An 11823-nucleotide genomic window follows, 5' to 3' on the forward strand; every position below is an offset into this window, starting at 1 on the left:
AGTGTGGAGCCTGCTTGGGATTCTCTTTCTCTCCCTCTCTCTCTCTGCCTTTATAAATAAGTAAATAATAAACTTCTAAACATTTTAATGAAAGATTTAAAATTTTTATCACACAGCATTAAAGCATGACTCTAATATGTCCTTTATATAAAGATGGGAATAAACCAATTGAAGCTAGTTTTTTGGCCAGCAGAGAGCAAGACATTCCCCCACACTCCCGCATTTAATCTTCCTAATCGTTTGTTGCATTCTCTTGATAGTTTTGTAACTGTTTATTCTTTACTTATGGTCTCTCTTTCATATATGGCCCTGTGTATACATGGGATAATTATCTGAATGTATGGAACAAAGAATTACAAAGTAGTAAGGGAATGCGACACAAAACAGCTGTGTTTTAATAGGGAGAAGATTCTACATACACGCGCGCACACACACACACACACACACACACACACACACACACACACACACCAGAATAAGTGACTGGGTTAAGGTGAGGAAACAGATATTCATAGTTGTCATGGCTCATTTACCTTTTGGACAAACTGGCCTATTCTCCCTTTCTGATTTCTCCCCCATTAAAGTAACCCCTATCTCATTATTCTGCTTAAGGATGGTGGGAAGGACAACTGAAATAAACAGGAATATAAGCTTAGACTTTTCAATCCAATACTTCCTCTGACTTCTGTATTATGACAGTGCTAGAGATCTCTGCCAAAACTGAGACGAAGGGCGACTGCAGTGTTACATGTTAGCACCTAGCACAGGTCTTTTTAAATGTGGAAGACAGAATGACCATACTGCCTGTTGTTTAAAACAAACCAGCAAAAACTCTATTATGCATCAGTTTAAGCAACTTTACATTCAAAAAACAGGTATAATCAATGGAGTGATACTTACATTACAAAAGTATTTAGCAAATTTTGCCAAAAAAAAGAAAAAGCCAATTCTCTAGAGAATTTAACATTGACATTAGCTTGCAGATCATCTATATACCATCCATGTTTCCAAACTAACAAATACTTGAACGCATAATCAGAAATAATCCTCCCTCTGGTTTGTATCTGGCTGTATTTGTAATAGCAGAAGAAAAAAAAAAAAGCTGGGGCACCTGGGTGGCTCAATTGGTTAAGCGGCCGACTTCAGCTCAGGTCATGATCTCATGGTTTGTGAGTTCAAGCCCGGTGTTAGGCTCTGTGCTGACAGCTTGGAGCTTGGAGCCTGCTTCGGATTCTGTGTCTCCCTCTCTCTCTGCCCCTCCCCCACTCACACTCTGTGTCTCTCTTAATTAACATTAAAAAACAATTTTAATAAAATAAAATATCAAAAAAATTTGTTTAAGCTTTATCTTTTGTTATTAACAATGTCAAACACAGGAAATTGTTGTACTGTATCCATCAGAATCATTTTAATTCACCAGGGTTTTCTGACTTTCTCTTTAATATATGTAAGCATTCCATCGGTTTGGCAATGATAACGGCACACACCTTACTGTCAAGGAACTCACAGTCTCATGAAGAATAGAAAAGACAGTTATAGGCACTAGCAATTAAGACCAGACTAGATGGTGAGGGAGACAGGTGTCAGGAAAGCCAAACCTTCTGGCCCCTGCACAGGCAATCACACATTAAAGCCACACAGACACATCTTGTCTAAAACTGAACTTGCTTCACTTCTCCTGCAAAAGCTGCTTACAGCTCTGTAATTAACCCAGAAGGAATCCCCTAGACTCCCAATGTTTTAAAGCTCGTCTAATTAGGACAAAGGCAGCAGCTCAAAAGGCAGGATGTATACCTCCCAGTCAGAAAGGTACAGGAGAGGTCCCTCAGGCAGCCTAAGGCATACAGCAAGAACAGAAAATGTGCACATGGTCATTTTGGTGTGCTGGGTTTTCTGAAAAAGCAATTTTATGGACATGGTTCAAACCCAAACTTGACTTTCTCCTATTGTTTGTGACACTCATGCCCCGTCTTATGTAGCCATCTGCAGAAGCCTCAGGACCCTAAGATGAATTTCAGTAGTGATCTCAACAAAATTATTAATATAAACCTAGTATCCATAAATATTAAAAAATGTACTCTTTTTCAGACAGAGAGTTTATTCATGTTTTCCTCCAGTAGGATTCTGGCTTTGAATTGCTCTTTTGGGAAGAGAGATGGATTTTGCTTCACATTAATTTTTTCCCCTTGTTCTTTATGACCAATTGTTTTTCTCTTATGATATGATGTGTTAGAAGTCAGGTCTGTGATCTTGGTACAGAATATTTTCCTCAATACTAATAATCGATCCATGTAAGAGTTAACTTACTTTCTAAAGGTTATTTCTACTACATCTCAAAGCAAAAAGAATTCTAATTACCCAGCCACCTCTCACCATTAACACTGTGTTATTTAACTAAATAGGAAATGCCTATTTATCCCAAACATCTACTTACCAATTAGAAAGTATTAAGTAAACACCATTTGTGCTAAACATAACTTAATATTTTATAATGTATAAAGCACTAAGGGGAACCCTTAGAAATCTTCCAAGCTATCATAATGAGTATGTATCATTATTATACAGTACTGCAGACACAAGAGGGTTTTTTAATCTTTAAGTAGTATCATCACCTACAAATATCTATATTTATTCTTGTTCCAAAGTTACTGGCACCAATTAATTGTTTAAAAATATTTTAATTCATGATAAATAGGAGTTCACAAGACCTTTCCATTAGACTCCAAATTGCTTGGTTTTCTCATTAATATTTAGAGACATACAGTAACAAATTTCTTTGCATAAAAATATGAATAAGCTTTACTTTTTAGAACGTTTTCATCTGGCATTAAACAGTCCAGTAAATTATCTGTCTTGTAGGCATTTTAGATAACCAAACTGAGAGACTGAGTTCACAATAAAAAGGGAAACACGATATGGGTTAACTAAGAAATAGTTGAAAACCAGGCATGCAGAAACTGTAACTACTTTGATATGTACCTCCCAGGTGCTCCTACCTCCCAGGTACTCCTATACTTTTTTTAAAACTACATCTGGAATTTTATAATTCTAATTTGACACTTGAAATTTGTGTCACATCTTGTGAACTTTATAATTTTTCTGCATTCTGAGACACATCTTCATTCTCATGGAAGGAAGCTCTATATTCCAAACACAACAATCAGCAAATTATATTTTGCACATAAGGCCTCAAGTACAGACAACTGGAACCAACTGAGAGAAACTCATCAAAGCTTATAGTGTCAAGTACATGAAGTGAAAGTTCACCAAGGAACACAAAACTCACAAAGAACACTTACAAAGTCAGGCTCAAATTTACTTTAAGTTCTAGAGTTTATGATATTTTTCCCCTACCGGGCAGCCTCTTTCCTTACTATCATTAATGAGGAATTTAAAGATTTCAAGCTCAGCCAAGGAATTTGAGCATATTTTGGCTCAGACTCCTCATTCACTCTTTTTGGGGAAATTCTCCTCCAAAATCAAATATTGCAGGTGTAAAGCATGTCTATAATTAGCCAGATTGCCTCCTCTGTCAGAAAAAAACAGATGCTCTAAGAATTCATTTCGAAAACTAAAAAAACACCATTGGAAATTCCCTGGATTTCTTTCCATAATTGTGGTTATTGCTGAATCCTTTGGAAACTAGATACCACAAAGCAGGAATCAAGGTGATTAAGACCAATAAAGTGGATGGAAGTTGGATGTGCTGCAACAGTAAATTGGATAGCCATAAATCACATGCTAGATTATCAGGCAAGATTCACGTCAAAAGAAATGAGGGAAGATATAGGACCCCTAACTGAAAAAAGGTAGTACTTAGTCTGGAGCCCTTGGTCAAGAACAGGAAGACACACACCAGAGAAATCGGACATGGATCTGTAATGTGACATGGCTCCGACCTAGGAAAAGTCAGGCAGGAACGTCCCTTTTTATTCATCTTCCACCTCTCTTGAAGCTACACTTCTGCCTTTCAGTGGTTCTGTTCATGAGCTACGTGGGCGGGCGCTAGATCCTGACATCTGCCATAGAGCTACTGGGGGCCTCATGAAGTCAAAATTCTGAAAATTGAGAATAAATCAGGGTTACTGATCATACCCTAATCTCTCTGTTTGTTCCCAGAAGCATTTTGTAGTGGCAGACTCCTCACAAAGCCTCAATGATCTATAATACTGAAAGTCATTCAGATTTGCCGTTTCATTATTCTATGAAGAACACATATAAGAACATTGGAATCCCAGGGCCATTGATTTCATCAAAAAAAAAAAAAAGGTGTTCAAACCTATTCCAATTTGTTCTAAAAGTAGTTGCCAAGGTAATTACTAACTTAGGTCACAAGAGAGGCTTAGGTTTTTCCTTCTGACATTGTTTTTCTTTTTGTTATTTCTTACTTTGTATACTAGTCTCTCTCCTTCCCTTACTTGTCTTTTCCTCTATTAACTAGTAATATTATAGACTTTAAATATAAAAGCAAACAGATTTACTGATTACTCACTCTCTATGTATAAAGTAGTGAAGAATATGAACATAATTAAAATTAATAATAGCTAGTATTCTTTGGACACCTAATCTATATTAGTTTATTTTATTCTTGTAAAAACACTTTGAAGCAGCGCTCTTTATGGTGCCATCATCTTCTGATTGAGAAAACAGAAATTTTGAACAATTTGTCAAAGTTTACACAGATCGTGTACTTAATTGCCTTATAGTATTGCTAAAATTTTTTTTTAATATTAGGTGGAATAATAAATATCTAAACTATACATCAAGCCCAAAAGCGAAATCTCATAAGAAAGCCCATGATGCATTAGCAAATGAATCCTGCAACTAATTCAGTTTGTAGGATTGTATAAAATCTCGGTGTTTGGAAACTGAGTATTTGTGTTTAATTGGGTCAGAAACTGGAAGTAAAACAAAGCTGGAAAGGCAGTCTGAAATCTTGCTGTAAAAGAGTTACTTGTTTTTCCATACTAAGTAGTTTAGAATGTTGTATACAAAGTGGTGTCCTTGAAAGTTTTTGCACAGAGAGTGACATATGCAATGATCAAGGCATTTTTTAGGACAATGAATCTGGCAATAGCAGGCAGAACAGATGCTAGGAATAGAGGCTCATAAAGATAGAACAATTGGAAGATCGAAGCAGTATTTTAGTCATAAAGAGACAAGAACGTGAACTAAGGTGGTACAATAGGAAGAGGAAAGAAAGCATGGCTACAAATGATGTACCAAAAAGACACAAGATTTGGTCATCAATACAGATCATGAGGAAGAAAAAGGAAGGGAAAATAACTTGAGATTTGAGCGTGGGAGACAGGAAATTAGGAAAAAGAGCAGTTTGGAGGAGACTAGAATGCAATCTCTTTACTTTGGGGCGACATGTAATGCAAATCCCCTTAATGACTTAGTATAGGCCACTAAAGAAGTTCAGTTCAGCAGGACAAAGAGACAGAGGAACAAAAAATTGCTCCTAACTCAAGGCTAAATGGAGGAAAAAAGCAATTGATGTGGGAATTTATTGTAATTTCTTTTATTTATTTATCAAGCTTTAGGTCTTATTTATTTTTTAAAAAAAGATGTTCTTCTACTGTCCAGTAATATTGTGACAATTTATTGGGTACTTAGCATTATCCTGTAATCCTATCAATTATTGTCCAAGAACTAGAATTAAATTTTAATTTTTACAAGTTGGAGTTTAATCTACATATTTTGCCCCTGTCAATCAACCTTCTTTGAAATTAAGACATAAATAGGTTTGAGAAGTTTCCCAAGTTTGCCCCTTCAGCAATGAGAGGGCCCTGCAATTCCCTTCTAGCATATTCTTACAAGTGTGCCCATCCAGAAGGAAAGACAGCTGGATAGAGAGGACAAATCTACTCATGACTAAATACACATACACTTTAATTGTAAATTTTTTTATTGTTTATTTTTGATAGAGAGACAGAATGTGAGTAGAGGAGGAAGGGGGGTGGGGGAACACAGAATCGAAGTAGGCTCCAGGCTCTGTGCTGTCAGCACAGAGACCGATGCAGGACTCAAACTCATGGACCATGAGATCATGACCTGAGTCTAAGTTGGACACTCAACCAACTGAGCCACCCAGGCGCCCATAATTTTAAATCCTCTCAATAAAATGTTTTATGAATGACTCTAATAAAGTGAGCAGCTAAGTACCTGAATACCATCTGTTTCTTGCAACAAAATGGCAGCACCTCAAAATCTATCAGAGCTGCAGCAAATGTTTTATGCCTCACCAATACAGGGCTGTATACACAATATGCAGTTATCTAGAATACGATTAAGCTAATACTTATCATTGTCTCGTATGTCAAAGAAAACACGTTGACCAATTGTGTACAAGTCCTGAAAGCATTAATTCTGCTTCTTCAGTTTGTCAGGCAGGAACTGATATTTATTAACCTCTCACCTTTGGAGAAGCAAAACAGAATCAAGTAATTCTGTGACTACATTTCAAATAAAGTCAACTCCATAGAGTCTGCACTATGTAAATTTCACAGAATTTGAGTCTAAGAACTGAGTCTTCATGAGCATCAAAGTCTTTTACAGATGAGAAAACCAATGCTTATAAAAGGACAGCCCCAGTTTACCCAGGCAGTTGGAGACTGAATCAGGATTTGACTAACTATGGCATTTTTCTACTAGACAGCAAAATGCAAGGGACTCTGGTCTAAATGTGCAGATTCTCTATTTTTATCTGATTGACAATTTTTACTAAATAGTTCTCACTGATAAAGCATTTGCTTAGGGTTTTTTCGGGGGGTGGGGTTGTTTTGTTATGTGCCACTGAATAAAGACAGGATTTAAAACATGTCCTGTCTTCCTCCAATGTTTCTAGGATCACATCAGCAGTGTCCCTGCTCAGAAACATGCCTCAGTGATTGTGCCCAAGTCATCAGTTCTTCCATCTATGAAACAGAAATAGTCATCCCTATCTGAAAAGTACTCTTTTTCTTTTCTTTCCCTTAGTTTTAACAAAATACCTGGAAAAGCTAGCTCTGGCATATGTTATTTCAATTTATGAAACAAATGAAGCAAAATATTTTCATTCAAAACATGTTTTTGTCTATCAAAAAGACATATTGCACTTAGATTCTTAAGAGTCAGAATGCTCAGAGGAAAAAAAAAGTGTATTTTACCTTGAACATAGGACTTAGACCAATGGAGACTGGCTGTTGGGAATAGAGACCATCTGAAGGTGAAGTTGTAAAAGCCTAAAAGAGACAAGAAAATATTTTAGAGGAAAACCCATCTCCTGGGATCACTTTTTAAACATACTTTGCAAACCGTGAGTATAATTTATTGAGTTTATATCTTGCTAACCAGTATTTATTTCCAGAAAGTACTTTAATTTACTATGCAGGGAAAATAAAATACTTGCCATATCAAGATCATAATATTTTCTATAGGCTGTGGCTAAATGATGTAACTAGGATATGCAAGAGATAGGAAACATTTATCCCTCTTGGATCACAACCATTTTCACAAGAGAAGGAGAAATGATTGACTTCACTTCTACTTCTCCAGAGAACTTTTGATCTAGAGGTTAGAAGATGACCTTTCCTCCTATGTTGTCAAATACACCACATGAAGCAAACAGTGCTGTCATAGCCATTATCTCTACAGAGATTATAGAACTGAGGGCTCAGTCTTCTGCAGGCTCAAAAGCTACTAACTGAGAGGGCTATTAATAAGTACCACCCCCCTTTTATAGGTTGGAAGGGAACTGGAGTTTAGCCATCCAAGCACAGAACAGAACACTTAAGATCCGGAAAAGACTTGTAACAATAACATTACAACAAAGGATGCAAGTTTCATTCCTTCAATTTGCATTATGGCTTGTGTGGTATTATCTTAAAGGTATTATCAAATAAGTTGATATTATATATAAACTGTAACACCATTAGAACGTGGCTTTTTATCTGTAAGAGGGTGGTTTAGGAACAAATTTGGCATATATTTAAAATTCTGAAAATTTCCAGCTGAACAACAGGTATGTTTTTCTCAGGTAGAAAGGTGATTCCCGTTTCAAAAAATCTGGAGAAAGTCCTTCCAAGAGTAAAGACTATGAGATGGAAAGAATGAAAACAAACGCTAATGGTATGAAAACTAGAAGATGATGATGGTGACTGGAAGTGCATGGAGTATGGGAAAAAGAGCATTGGTTCTCAAACAAGTAGTTCTGTGTACCACATACTTCATAGCTTTGTAAAGACTAGCTACCATAGAAAGGTGATAGACAGCCAAGGAAGGGAAATAGTTCACCTTGTTAATAATAAGTACATGGTAAGTGAATTTTCTAGGCTTATCTAACATGTTCATCTCATATTTCAGATGAGCACATGGTGATGACAATTTCTAGAAGAACTTTCCAAATCCCTGTAGTGGAAGCCTCACAACAAATAATCAAATGCTAGGAAATAAACCTGTACCTGTTTATTCACTTTCAAATTCAAGTTCACAGTTTGACTGAAATTATACTTAGAATTCCATTGTGGTCTGAACTGGTAACTTTGTATGTGAGAGTTTTGAATATTCTTTTAAATTATCTCAGCTCAGTTCATTCATCAGTTTGAAAAATAATCATTTAATGGATTCAGTGAGATTACTGTAGTGTCATTGCTACTGTGTTTCATCTACAGATGTTATAATGTTTTTCATACAAGATGTCAACATAAAAGAAATACACAATTTTTTCCATACCATACTAATGAATGCAAACTCAACTTATGCCCATCTTTCAAATCACCCTTCTGGCCCAGTAACTGCTTGTGATTATTTACCATATTTTGATATCGTTGTGAAACGATATCAAGGGTGAAATTTTGAAATACCTGATTTACCCATTTTTTCTTTGTATGGCCCAAATCAGTGCTCTGTATTGCTAACATGTGGCAAAAAAGAGGTTTTAATTTTAAAAGAGCAGGATGGTGATTTACTTTACAGTATGCATAAATTACAGTTTAAATCTCATTTATTTCTACTCCATTTGGAGTTTGAAATCTTAAGAAAATACTAGTAATAATAAAGTCAGTTTCCAGAGCTTTGGCATTAACTCTTTGTATTAAGTCAAAAATCTGTAATTATTTTGATATATATAAAAAGGTACCAAACTTTCCCATTCTCTTATTTCTCCCCTCCAGTAAAGCTCATTGAATTTGAATACATGTATGTTTTAATGTATTACCAGTTGTACCCACTTTTATAAAAATAATGTACTCAAGTATAAAAGACTGCAAGATTTTTAAAAGTACTATATTTACTATTAATTTAAAAATAAGATAAACTTATATTCTTACTTTTTAAAGAGTATTTCCAAAATCTCATTTTTATGTGAGTTACCCACCCACCTCTTTCCTTTTTCCCTTTAAGCCTAATAAAGAAAATTGACTTTAAGCTTTGTCATTTCAGCCTAAGGTACTAAAAGGCAGCCAACGTTACTATTGTTGCCCTTTCTCTTTATTATACAAGTATATCGATGATGTAATTGCAGAAGTTAGGGTTTACTCGAGCTGTTGAAGCAAAAGGATTTTTTTAGACTGCCTCCTTCAGCACCACAGAACAATTGTAAAACAGAACCAAGTATACAATTTAAGCAATTCGTCTCTTGAAAGCAAATCCGCAGGATCTTAGTCTTGAAGGACTGATCAAGAGGTCGAAATGCAGAACCACTGGTAAAGCTCAATTTGCTCCAGACCAATGCTGAGCTGGAAAAACACTTGAGCAACACAGGGCTAGTGTATGGCATTTTGGCTTTTAACCCCTTCCTAGAAGCCTTCAACTTTTATGATTGGGTCTACTGTTGCCCCCCAAAGCCCACAGGATTAGGAAACATCTCAGCCTTTTATCCTCGCCTTGTTTGTCCCTAAGCAGATATTCCCCTGAAAGTTGAGTGAAAACTAAGCAATCATTTATCATTCTGCATTTCAAATAAAGCAATGATTGAGAAGTCCATGATCCTACATAGAGCCACCCATATTATTAACACAGAAGAGCTGAACATTTACAAATGTATCTACTACACTAGGAGAACCCTCATGGCTGTGATTCAAAGTGCAAACAAAAAGAATCAACAAGAAAATACAAAAACAAAATCACATGCAGATGAGGCAGCGCATACAGGGAAAAGAACATACCTGAGGGATTCTCCTTTTTAAAAAAAAATGTACACACCAGCTGGGCTGTTTCTCCCCTCCTTTTGGAGTGTATGTGTTTTCCCTTCAGGAATACCACTTGGAATCGTGTTTCTAGTCTCCTTTCCTTTATTCAGCCACAAATAGTTAGAGCAGGAGAGGAGGCTGCATCCCAGCGATCCGACTCAAGTGCAATCAGGCATGCCTTTGGTCTGCAACGGTGTCTGTTCTTGTCAATTCTATCGTGCTCCCCAGGCAGCAGCCTCCAAAGCAATTTTACAACTTAGCTGCTGGCATGAAACTGCCTTTCACTCTCCTCATTGCCAAATTGCTTCGGCAGCTCATTTCTCATCCCTGTCTCTAAGAAAGCAAACCGGGTTGTCTCCCGTGCGTTGACGAGCGCCAAGGTTCATCAACAATTGAGGGTGAGGAGCATCGCGGCTGAGTGCGTGCAGGGAACTTCACACAGCGCGGGCCACGGCTGCTTTGGGGAATGCAGCACAGACACTGCGATCCCCCAGCCTCCTCTGCCCAGAGCGCCTCGGCTCCCTCTGCTGTCGCCCCTGCTGCTGTACAGAGCAGCTCCTCCAGGCTGAGCCACAGCCCCTGCTCACGGAAAAGCACCGTGGCCGCTGCCAGGGGTGGCCGGCGTCACCACCACACTGACAGCTAACTGTGGGACGCAGCTTCATCGCTGGGGAAAACGCCTGGGTGCCAGAGCTTCCTCAGCCTTTTTTTTTTTTTTTTTTTTTTTTTTTTTAAATCACGGAGAGATGACCTAGGAGACAACTGTGCGGCCAATTCTGCTAGCTAGCTGTGTTTGCAGCCTCTTTGATAACGACAATAATTCAAAAATTACTGGTTCAGATGTAATTGGCTGTGCTTGGAATCATGAAAAGTACACTGCACACAGTCTAATTCCCAAATAGCCACTGAGAGGCAGCTGACCGGACCCCGTATTTAAAGGGAATAGATGCTGGGATCCCATCCCAGCTGGTTTTCTTCTTCTTAATGTGTGGAAAGCCATTTGAAGGTGATTCTTTAAAAATCTGAATTAAAGACACATACACAAATCAAAGTGGGAAATGGTGGAAACTTAAGAGTAATACAAAGGTTTTGCTTCTCACTTAGACCGTCTTTCCATTTGATGTTAATGTTCTAAAGATCTGGCTGGGAATTGGACGGGCTTGCTTTCTTTTTTAGTTTTGCTGAGTCGAGGAGGTGGAGGGAGTAACAGCTCCCACTTTCCATCAATAAAGCATTTTCTATCCTCTAACCCTCCTGTTGAAACAAACAAAAAAAAGTACTGGCTCTTAAAATAGAGGCTTCAAGAAGCTCAAGTCCTGGAATAATTTATAGATTTGAGGCTGCATCTGGTCTGTTATCTTTCTTCTATCTACTTTTCCTTGCATTTTAGAAAATAGATGGGTGTTTCCAGGACGGAAGAATAGTCAATGATTAACAGATTAGACAGTAGAACATAGAGATTTGTGTGGCATTTCTCAGTACACGTAAGGATACACAGGTCTGACCAACTTTAGAATGGACTCTACCTTACCTGAACATGTAATATTCCCTCATTGACAGCAAACCCAACAGCTAAGCCTGACAGATCATTTTTGGCAAAACCTATGCCAAACCCATTCCACCCACTACAGGTGACAACCAATAACACCTC

The 11823-nt window shown here is 37.4% G+C and overlaps 1 protein-coding gene across 1 annotated transcript in view; it reads right to left on the bottom strand.

Annotated features, from left to right (window-relative positions):
• The window catches only part of UNC13C (unc-13 homolog C), a 606187-nt gene extending 595704 nt beyond the window's left edge, over positions 1 to 10483 (bottom strand). Inside the window, exons 1-2 of the mRNA XM_047864534.1 lie at positions 10149 to 10483; positions 7152 to 7226 (exon numbers count right to left, since the gene is read on the bottom strand). The gene's annotated coding sequence lies outside the window, so the exon portion shown is untranslated. The remainder of the gene's footprint in view (positions 1 to 7151; positions 7227 to 10148) is intronic.
• Positions 10484 to 11823: the final 1340 nt, after the last annotated feature.

This window comes from Prionailurus viverrinus, chromosome B3 (genome assembly GCF_022837055.1).
Source record: "Prionailurus viverrinus isolate Anna chromosome B3, UM_Priviv_1.0, whole genome shotgun sequence".
NCBI lineage: Eukaryota > Metazoa > Chordata > Mammalia > Carnivora > Felidae > Prionailurus > Prionailurus viverrinus.